Consider the following 9,051-nt stretch of genomic DNA (forward strand, 5'->3'; position numbering starts at 1 on the left):
ATAGAGGGTCTTTCTCTTTTGCAATGACCCTCTACTTTACCAAGCATGATGTCCTTTGCCAGGTACTGGTTCTTCCTAGCATCCATCCAAAGTAAGTAAGACGAAGTCTCACTATCCTCACTTGAAAGGAGCATTCTGGCTTTATTTCTTCCAAGACGGATTTGTTCATTCTTCTGGCAGTCCATGGTATATATTCAATATTCTTCACCAATACCATAATTCAATGCGTAAATTCTTCTTCAGTCTTCCTTTTTCATTGTTCAGCTTTTGCATGCTGATGAGGCAACAAAAAATAGTATGACTTTGGTCAGTTGCACCTTAGTATTCAAGGTGACATATTTGCTTTTTAACACTTCAAAGAAGTCTTTTGCAGCAGATTTGAGCAATGCAATACTTCATTTGATTTCTTGACTGCTGCTTCCATGGGCATTGATTGTGGATACAAGTAAAATTAATTCCTTGACAACTTCAATCTTTTCTCCATTTATCATGATCCTGCTTAATGGTCCAGTTGTGTGGATTTTTGTTTTCTTTATGTTAAGGAGTAATCCATACTGAAAGCCGTAGACTTTCATTTTCCTCTGTAAGTGCTTCAAGTCCTCTTCGATTTCAGTAAGCAAGGTTCTGTCATCTGCACAGCACAGGTTGTTAATGGGTCTTCCTCCATTTCTGATGCTGCATTCTTCTTCATATAGTCCAGCTTCTCAGAATATTTGCTCAGCATAGAGTTTGAATAAGTATGGGGAAAGGATACAACCTTGACGCACACTTTTTCTGATTTTAAACCACATAGCAGCCCCTTTTTCTCTTTGAATGACTGCCTCTTGATCTATGTACAGGTTCCACATGAGCACAATTATGTGTTCTAGAATTCCCATTCTTCATGATGTTATTCATAATTTGTTATGATCCACATAATCAAATACCTTTGTATAGTCAGTAAAACACAGGTAAACATCTGACATCAACAATGATACCCCTTTGTCCTCTTCCTCTTCTAAACCCAGCTTGAATTTCTGGCAGTTCCATGTTGACGTGGTGCCGCAACCATTTTTGAATTATCTTCTCCAAAATTTTACTTGCATGTGATATTAATAATATTATTTGATAATTTCCACATTCTGCTGGATCACCTTTCTTTGGAATGGATGCAAAAATAGATCTCTCGGCCAGATAATCAGCTGGCCAGGTAGCTGGCTTCCAAATTGCTTGGCATGGACAAGTGAGTGCTTCCAGCATTGTATCCATTTGTTGAAACATTTCCATGGTATTCTGTCAATTCCTGGAGGCTTCTTTTTCACCAATGCCTTCTGTGCAGCTTGGACTTTTTCCTTCAGTACCATCCATTTTTGATCATATGCTACCTCCTGAAATGGTTGAATGTTGACCAATTCTTTTTGGTACAGTGACTCTGTTTATTCCTTCCATCTGCTTTTGATGCTTCCTGCATCATTCAGCTTTTTGCCCACAGAATCCTTCAATATTGCAACTCGAGGCTTGAATTTTTTCTTCAGTTCTTGCAGCTTGAGAAATGCCGAGTGTGTTCTTCCCTTTTGGTTTTCTAGCTCCAGGCCTTTGTACATTTCATTATAGTACTTTACTTTGTCTTTCTTCTTGAGCTGCCCTTTGAAATCTGGTCAGCTCTTTTACTTCATCATTTCCTCCATTTGCTTTAGCTAGTCTTATGTTCAAGAGCAAGTTTCAGATTCTCTTCTGACATCCAGTTTGGTCTTTTCTTTATTTTCTGTCTTTTTAATGATCTTTTCTTCATGTATGATATTCTTGACGTCATCCCACAACTCGTCTGGTCTTCTGTCTTTAGCGTTCAATGCATCCAATCTGTTCTTGAGATGGTCTCTAAATTCAGGTGGGATATACTCAAAGTTGTGCTTTGGCTCTTGTGAACTTGTTTTAATTTTCTTCAGCTTCACCTTGAGCTTGCATATTAGTAATTGATGGTCTGTTCTGCGGTCACCCCTGGCCTTGTTCTGACTGATGATACTGAGCTTCTCCATTGTCTCTTTCCATAGATGTAGCCAATTTGATTCCCGTGTATTCTACCTGTGAGGTCGATGCGTATAGTTACCATTTATGTTGTTGGAAAAAGTTATTTGCAATGAATAAGTCGTTGGTCTTGCAAAATTCTTTCATGCTATCTCTGGAGTTGTTTCTATCACCAAGGCCATATTTTTCAACTACCTATCCTTCTTTGTTTCCAACTTTTGCATTCCAATTACGAGTAATTATCAATGCATCTTGATTGCATATTTGATCAATTTCAGACTGCAGAAGTTGGTAAAAATATTCAATTTTTTCATCTTTGTCATTACTGGTTGGTGTGTAAATTTGAATAGTAGTTGTATTAACTGGTCTTCCATACAGGCGTATAAGAAAGACCTTAAAGGTCTTCCTATCACCGACAGTGTTGTATACTTCAGGACAGATCTTGAAATGTTCTTTTTGATGATGAATGTGATACTATTTCTCTTCAATTTGTTGTTCCAGGCATAGTAGACCATATGATTGCCTGATTCAAAATTGCTAATACCAGTGTATTTCAACTCATTAATGCCTGGAATGTTGATTTTTAGGCATTCCATTTAATTTTGACGACTTCCAATTTCCCTTGATTCATACTTTGTACATTCTGTGTTCTGATTACTAATTGATATTTGCAGCTGCTTCTTCTCATTTAAAGTTGTGTCACAACAGCAAATGAAGGCCCCGAAAGCTTTACTACATCCATGTCATTAAGTTTGACTCTAATTTGAGGAGGCAACTCTTCCCCGGTTGTATTTTGAGTGCCTTCTAACCTGAGGGGCTCATCTTCCAGCAATACATCAGACCATTTTCTGCTGCTTTCCATAAGGTTTTCACTGGCTAACTTTTTCAGAAGAAGATCATCAGGTCCTTCTTCCCAGTCTTTCTTAGTCTGGAAGCTCCGCTGAAATACCAGTGGCATAGCTTCCAGCATCACAGTAACATGCAAGCCACCACAGTACAACAAACTGACAGATGATTGGTGGGAGGGAACAGAAAGAGGACCCAATTTAGAGTGAGGATCAGGGAGAGCCTTTTGTTGAGATGACCTTTTGTTTGAGACCTAAAAAATGAAAATATGAGAACCAGGGGATGAAAGGCAGAAAAAAAACATTCTAGGTAAAAGAACAGCAAGGGAAAAGGCATTAAGATAGGAAATAAATGAAGATTTGCTGACATGGCTTGAGTGAGACTGGAGAGAGGGGTAAGTGGAACCAGATCATGCAAAGCCTTGAGGGCCATGTAAAGGAGTTTGAGCTTTATCCTGAGGACAAATGGAAACTTACAGAATGATTTTAAGCAGGGTAGAAACATGATCTAATCTCTATTTTAAGAATATAGATTCTGATTTGTGGAGAGCAGACTGGAATTGCAGTGCAGGCAAGAGATGATGGTGGCTTAGACTATATGGTGGCAGTGGAGATGGAGAAACATGAATTGAATAGATTCTGCATACATTTGGAAGGTAGAGTCACTAGGACTTGGTAATGGAGTGGATGGGGGAGGTGAGGGAAGAGAAGTCAAGGATGACTTATGGGTTTTCGGCATGAAGCAGAGGTGTCTGTTACAGGAATGGGGGACATTGAGGAGAAACAGTTGCAGCGGCAAGACCAAGAGCTCAGTTTTGGACATGCTGAAATAGAAGGATCTGTGGCACATTCAAGTAGAGACATCGGCTAGGCTGTCTGGAGCTCAGAAGACTATTCTGAGTGTGACAGCAGATTTGAGAGTCAGAGGCTATGGTATTTACAGCCAAGAAGTGAGACTCCCATTCCTTGCATCCCAGATCATGGATGAGAGAGGAGCTCCACCAGGCTTCATGTCCTCAGGGGGAGTGATGATGAAGGACCACAGGCAGCAGGTGAGAGAAGTAGACCCTCTGTCCTCCCTTTTTATCTGAGGCATTAGGATAATGGACTCCAAGTGAGTTTGTTCCCAGGACTCTGTCCCTGAAGAGTGGCTGGAAGGAGCCCACTGGGTACTCTGAGAAAGAGATGAAGGACAGCAGAGAAGCCAGGAGGCAGGGCTCATGAGGAGAGAATCAAGGGACAGCTGGTTCAAATAACCAGCAGAGGATTCTTAAAAGACCCTGGAGCAAAACTCATATTGTGATTTTTAGCCAGTCTTGCCTTGATTGGAGGGCTTAATTTTCTCCTTTTTTTTTTTTTCTTAAATCAGGGCTCAAGTCTGCTTTTCTTGCCCTATCACTACATTTCATCTCAGAAACTTAGACCATAGGGCTTGGACAAGAAAGCCAGAGAGGAAGAGGCACCGATACGTATAACAACATTTGGCATAGAGGTGAAGGGGAGGAAGGAGGCAGAGGATGGGAAGGGCCACAGCAGGCGTTGAATGGGACAGGGGACCCAACCCAACAAATTATCTCCTTCCAGTCATTCTTCCCTGGAGCATCCCCTTAGCAGGGGCAAGGCCTATATGAGAGGTTCCCAGGGGAAGGAACTCAAGCCCTGGGTCCCAGGTCCCAATCTCACAGACATGAGTTGAAAACCACTGGCCTGAGTTTGACAAAGTTTTCCTTGATGGTGACTATGAAGCTGTGATCACTCAAGGATCCTGCAAACAATCATAGGAAGTGACTGAAATGTTGGTTAGAGTGACTGAGAAATCCAGGTCCTAGTTTCAGGTCCCATTGTTCTGTTTCTCATCCCCTCTACTCAGCCACGGACTGAACCTCTAACAGCCTCTGCAGCCTGAATTTGACCTTAATGCTGGTGTGGAAAGTATCACTACTGTTCCCCAACATCTGTTTCTCCTTTCCTTCCAGGTACTTGGGAAGATGCTTCATCCCCTAGAAATTAGGAGTGGCCACGTGACTTGCTTTGACCAATGAAATGTAGGCAGAAGTGAAGTGCACCACTTCTGGTTGAAAATAATGGACTGTGTTCATTTCTCCACCTCTCTCTCTTCTCTTATTATGGCAGCTGTGGAAGCATCTGTTGATTGGAGGTGCAACATTAAGATATTATACAGAAGGCCCTGCCCTGGAGTGTCACTCAGACTTTGTTATGCTAAGCCACTGATATTTGAGGGACATTGTTATATATTATAACCCGGCCTATCCTGACTGATTCCAAGCTAACTCTAATGTGCCTTCTGTGGGGAAAGGATGAAAAGTGAATAGAGGAGAGGAAACTCATCTTCTAGAAGGCCTATAAAGCAACTGAGGGAAATGAAATACTCTTGGACATGATTCTGATCAGTAAGAAGAAGTTAATTAGAAAAAATAAGGGTGAGAAGAATCCCGATGAATAATGACCACTACATAGCCAGGGAGATTTCCTAAGGCCCTGAAAAAAATATTCATTTGATAATTCAGGCATTCATTCATCCAACAGTTATTTATTGAGTGCCAGGTACCATGTCATGACAGGGGACACTGAGATAAAAATGTTAGGTTCCTGCCTTTGAGAAGATCACAGCCTTTGAGAAGGCAGAGGCCCTCACAGCCCTAGAGTCCTAAGAGGATGTCACCAGGGAAACCTTGAGTGACCCTGATGGGGAAAGGAAAGAGAGGACACCTAAGCTTAGATGTGAGAGCCACAGGTGCAGAAGGTGGAAAGATCAAAACCCAGGTTGAGAAAACTCTTACATCACAATCACTAATTCTACAGACAATTATTGAGCACCTACTATGTGCCGAGTTAAACAATGCTAGACCATTATTGCCCATTGGCACACGTGTGAAATAATGCTTACGAAGAAAGGGCTAATACGGAGTAAGTGATTCTACCTAGGTGTTTGGGAAAGGCTTCCCAAGAGTGGGAGGACAGAATAGGAGTTCACCATCACATTAATTAATTAATTAGATCTCACTTACAAACCCTGGTAAACCTAGAAAGGGGCTGCCTGGGAGGGGTTGTACCCAGAGGGTCAGGCTGACGTGGGTCAGACATTTCCCCAGGGTAACTAGCAGCATTGTGGCCAGCAGAATATTCATCCTGGTCACAGAGAGAAGCCACCAGCTTGAGCTGAGCAAAGATTGAAGGATGAGACAAGGGCTTTGGGACAAGACAAGTCACAATATCAAAATCTGAAAAGACTGGGATCAGGTCAGAAAGGGGAGCAAAAAGGGCTTAGAGAGCTTTTCTGGACCAGAGCTGTGATGTGGCTGGTGCTGGCTGCATGAGGTGGGGGTGGGTAGGGCAGGGCGGACTTGCCTGCTGCAGTGCACTGGATGGATTTGGACAAAGAGAATTTTGTCAAAATTTGAAATCTCAAAAACAGATCTGTATTTGCTAAAAAAAAAAAAAAAAAAGACAAATATGCACCTGTGAGAAAGGTCAGATACTTCTCCAGAAAGGGCAGAGATTATTACCTGAGCTTTGGTTGGTACTAGGGAGGTCTACCCTCACTGCCCTGCAGTGAGAGGCTGTGTCTTGAGGTAGGAAGCCAGGGTCATGACACTGGATCTGGGTAGTTTTGGGGTATCGCTAAGCTGGGGTGATGGGACTGCCTGGCTCATACCCTGAAAAGGGCTGAGATCTCCCCAAGACCTTTTAAAACTGCTGCAGACAAGGTTCCCCCCACAGACCCAGCTTCTGATGGCCCAGAACCCTGTGCCCAGACTTCCCTTCTCTTAGGCCAGGACTCCAGGTCTTGATGACACTTTTTACATGTGTGTGTGATTTCTTGGTTTATGTTGGTCTTTTTCTGTCATTAATTAAATTCCTTTTTGAAAGATCCATCTCCACAGATCCAAGGGATTACGAGTTTTTATTGCTTTGTTTTCAATTTTTGTTTTCACCCTGTCTGTTCTTGGGATGCTGAGTGACCGATTTTCATGTTGGGAACAGCAGGTTCCTGATGGAGCTGGTGGGGGAGTTGTTGAGCGAGGTGACGACATGAGGCCAGACAGGTGGCAAAGTCAACTCAAATGTACTCCCATTAAGCTCGCCTACACTCAACCTAAACACCTGCCCTCGGGGAGCTTCCTAAGGGACAAGAACCCTTATGCCTTATCCCTGTCAACTCTGACCCCCTCTTGCCCCCTCTCTTCTAGGCCCTCTCCTCTCCTCCTGTGTGGCCAAGTCCTAGCCTGGACACTCCACCACCAAAGGGAGAAGACAAAGCCTTCTTGTTGCTCCATATTTATCTTGGGAGCGCCTGCTCCTAGGAGAGCCTCCTGGCCTAGCAGCCCAGGAATAGCACCGAGTCCACATGGCCAGCCTGCCTGCCCCGCCAGGCCTTCAGAATTGCTTGTTTTTATTAAAATTCTTCTGCACGCACAATCCTGGATGGTGTGTGGATCTTGGATGGGGCGGTGTGGGGGACCCAGGGAGAGGAAGGCCTCGGGCTCATTCGGCCTGGTGTTTATTTGGCCTGCCTTCCCAGAGTAGTAAAGAATGGAAGTCAATAAAAGTGACATGAGATTGGTGTCACAAAGCTCTTCAGGGTGTGAGACAAGGTCCAGGGCTGGCCTGGGATGGGCTCTGGGCTACCAGCCCCCAGACAGTACAGGAAACATTCTAGAGAGCCTCAGAGGTGGAAAAAAGGCAGGGCCCAGACCCTCTTGGGTCTTACCTGCAGGGTAACCATCTGCTTGGCAGCTCTCCCTGGCCACAAGCAGCAGCATTTTGAAGCAGGCAAGGCTGCCTGTGACAGCGTCAGCAATATAGGCATTGCTGGGAGCAGAGTTGGACTCCTTGGCTTCTAGTTTTTTCCAAGAGTTGGCCCGGTCCCAGGCTCATAATGTGTCACCTTCTCAGGCCCAGACATCCATCAGCATCCCCATCTGGTTGCTGAGGGTGGCAATGACCCCAAACTCTAGGTCAAATCTGTTCTGTATAGTTGGGCTTGTGCACAGAAATTCTATTCCCACCATTCAGTCCAACTTGTCTGGAGATTGATTTCTTTGTTGCCCTTCCTGTCCCCACTCTCCTGGGCCTTGAAACCTCTCATCCTCCTGGGAGGCCCTGGGTGAGACTGGCAGACAGTGGCAGAGGGATGGCATGGGAGCTTCCAGTCAGCCCCAAACAGTACACTTTTCAATGTCAAGGTTGAAGACCTGGGCTTGTGCTCCCAACCACTGGGCCCTGAGCCCCTGGTGAGATGACCACCTTCACAAGACTTATGGGGATGTGGTGGAGGGCGTCCGGGTGGGAGAGCAGTTTTTATTAAGTCAGGAAATTGCAAGAGTTCCAGGGTACGCAGCCAAAGGCTCAGTGTGGAAAATTTCAGACTCGGAGCTGGGTTCCAGAGGGGGCAGAAAACAGCAACTGGCCAAGATGCTTGTCCCCAGCTTCCCAGACCTGAGTCTTCCCACCAAGGGCAGGAAGTGTGTCAAGGGCTCAAGGTAGTCGTCTCCAAGAGAACAACATATAGAACCCAGGGCTGCTGCACACTCACCGCCACCCCCCTCCCCCCCCACCCCGCCCCGTGAAGGGTTAATGGATCGGTCAGGGAGAGGAACATGCAAAACCTTTCTAGTTCCTAGAAGAAGGTGTTCAGAGGGAAACTGAGGCACAGCGAAGCAAAAGAAATTGCTCTAGTCAAGATCAAAGTTTTAGTGTGGAGCACTGTCTCCCCCTACACAAGGCACAAAGCGTTCTAGTACGACATAGGAAAGAGGGTACAACCATAGGGGAATATTTAGGGTGGGAGTGATGGTCTGGCGCAGGGGATCCCCTCAATCCGTTCCGGGGCTTTCTCTAGGAAGAGAAGAGAGCAGGGTAGCCGGGGCGTTGAAGGGATGAAACGGAATGGGGATGGGGGTGCCGGGTATGGAGGCCAAGAGGGACTGCGGCCCCAGCTGCAAGCTACCAGCCAAGAAGTCCTCCAAGCCGGCCCTCAGGCCTGCCTGGTCCCCCGCTAGGCCCCCGCCAGCGGACGCCCTCCAAGTGGCGGGGCTCCCACCTGTCATCAGGAATCACCAGGGCCCCACAGGCACCCCGCTGACCCCTCTCTCCGGGCCGGGACCGTTTGACCGCCCGCCTGCCGCCGCCGCCACCAGCGTCTCAGCCTCCTGCTCCGGCCTCCTCAGGGCTCCTGGAG

General features: G+C 45.7%; 1 long non-coding RNA gene across 2 annotated transcripts in view; it reads left to right on the plus strand.

Annotated features, from left to right (window-relative positions):
• Nucleotides 1-7,279, plus strand: part of LOC111751574 (uncharacterized) — a 160,753-nt gene extending 153,474 nt beyond the window's left edge. For both annotated transcript variants that reach the window (XR_010317949.1, XR_010317950.1), the window contains exon 3: nt 7,061-7,279. This is a non-coding gene — a long non-coding RNA (uncharacterized LOC111751574). The remainder of the gene's footprint in view (nt 1-7,060) is intronic.
• The last annotated feature ends 1,772 nt before the right edge of the window (nt 7,280-9,051 follow it).

The sequence above is a fragment of the Loxodonta africana genome, chromosome 15 (assembly GCF_030014295.1).
Source record: "Loxodonta africana isolate mLoxAfr1 chromosome 15, mLoxAfr1.hap2, whole genome shotgun sequence".
Lineage (NCBI taxonomy): Eukaryota > Metazoa > Chordata > Mammalia > Proboscidea > Elephantidae > Loxodonta > Loxodonta africana.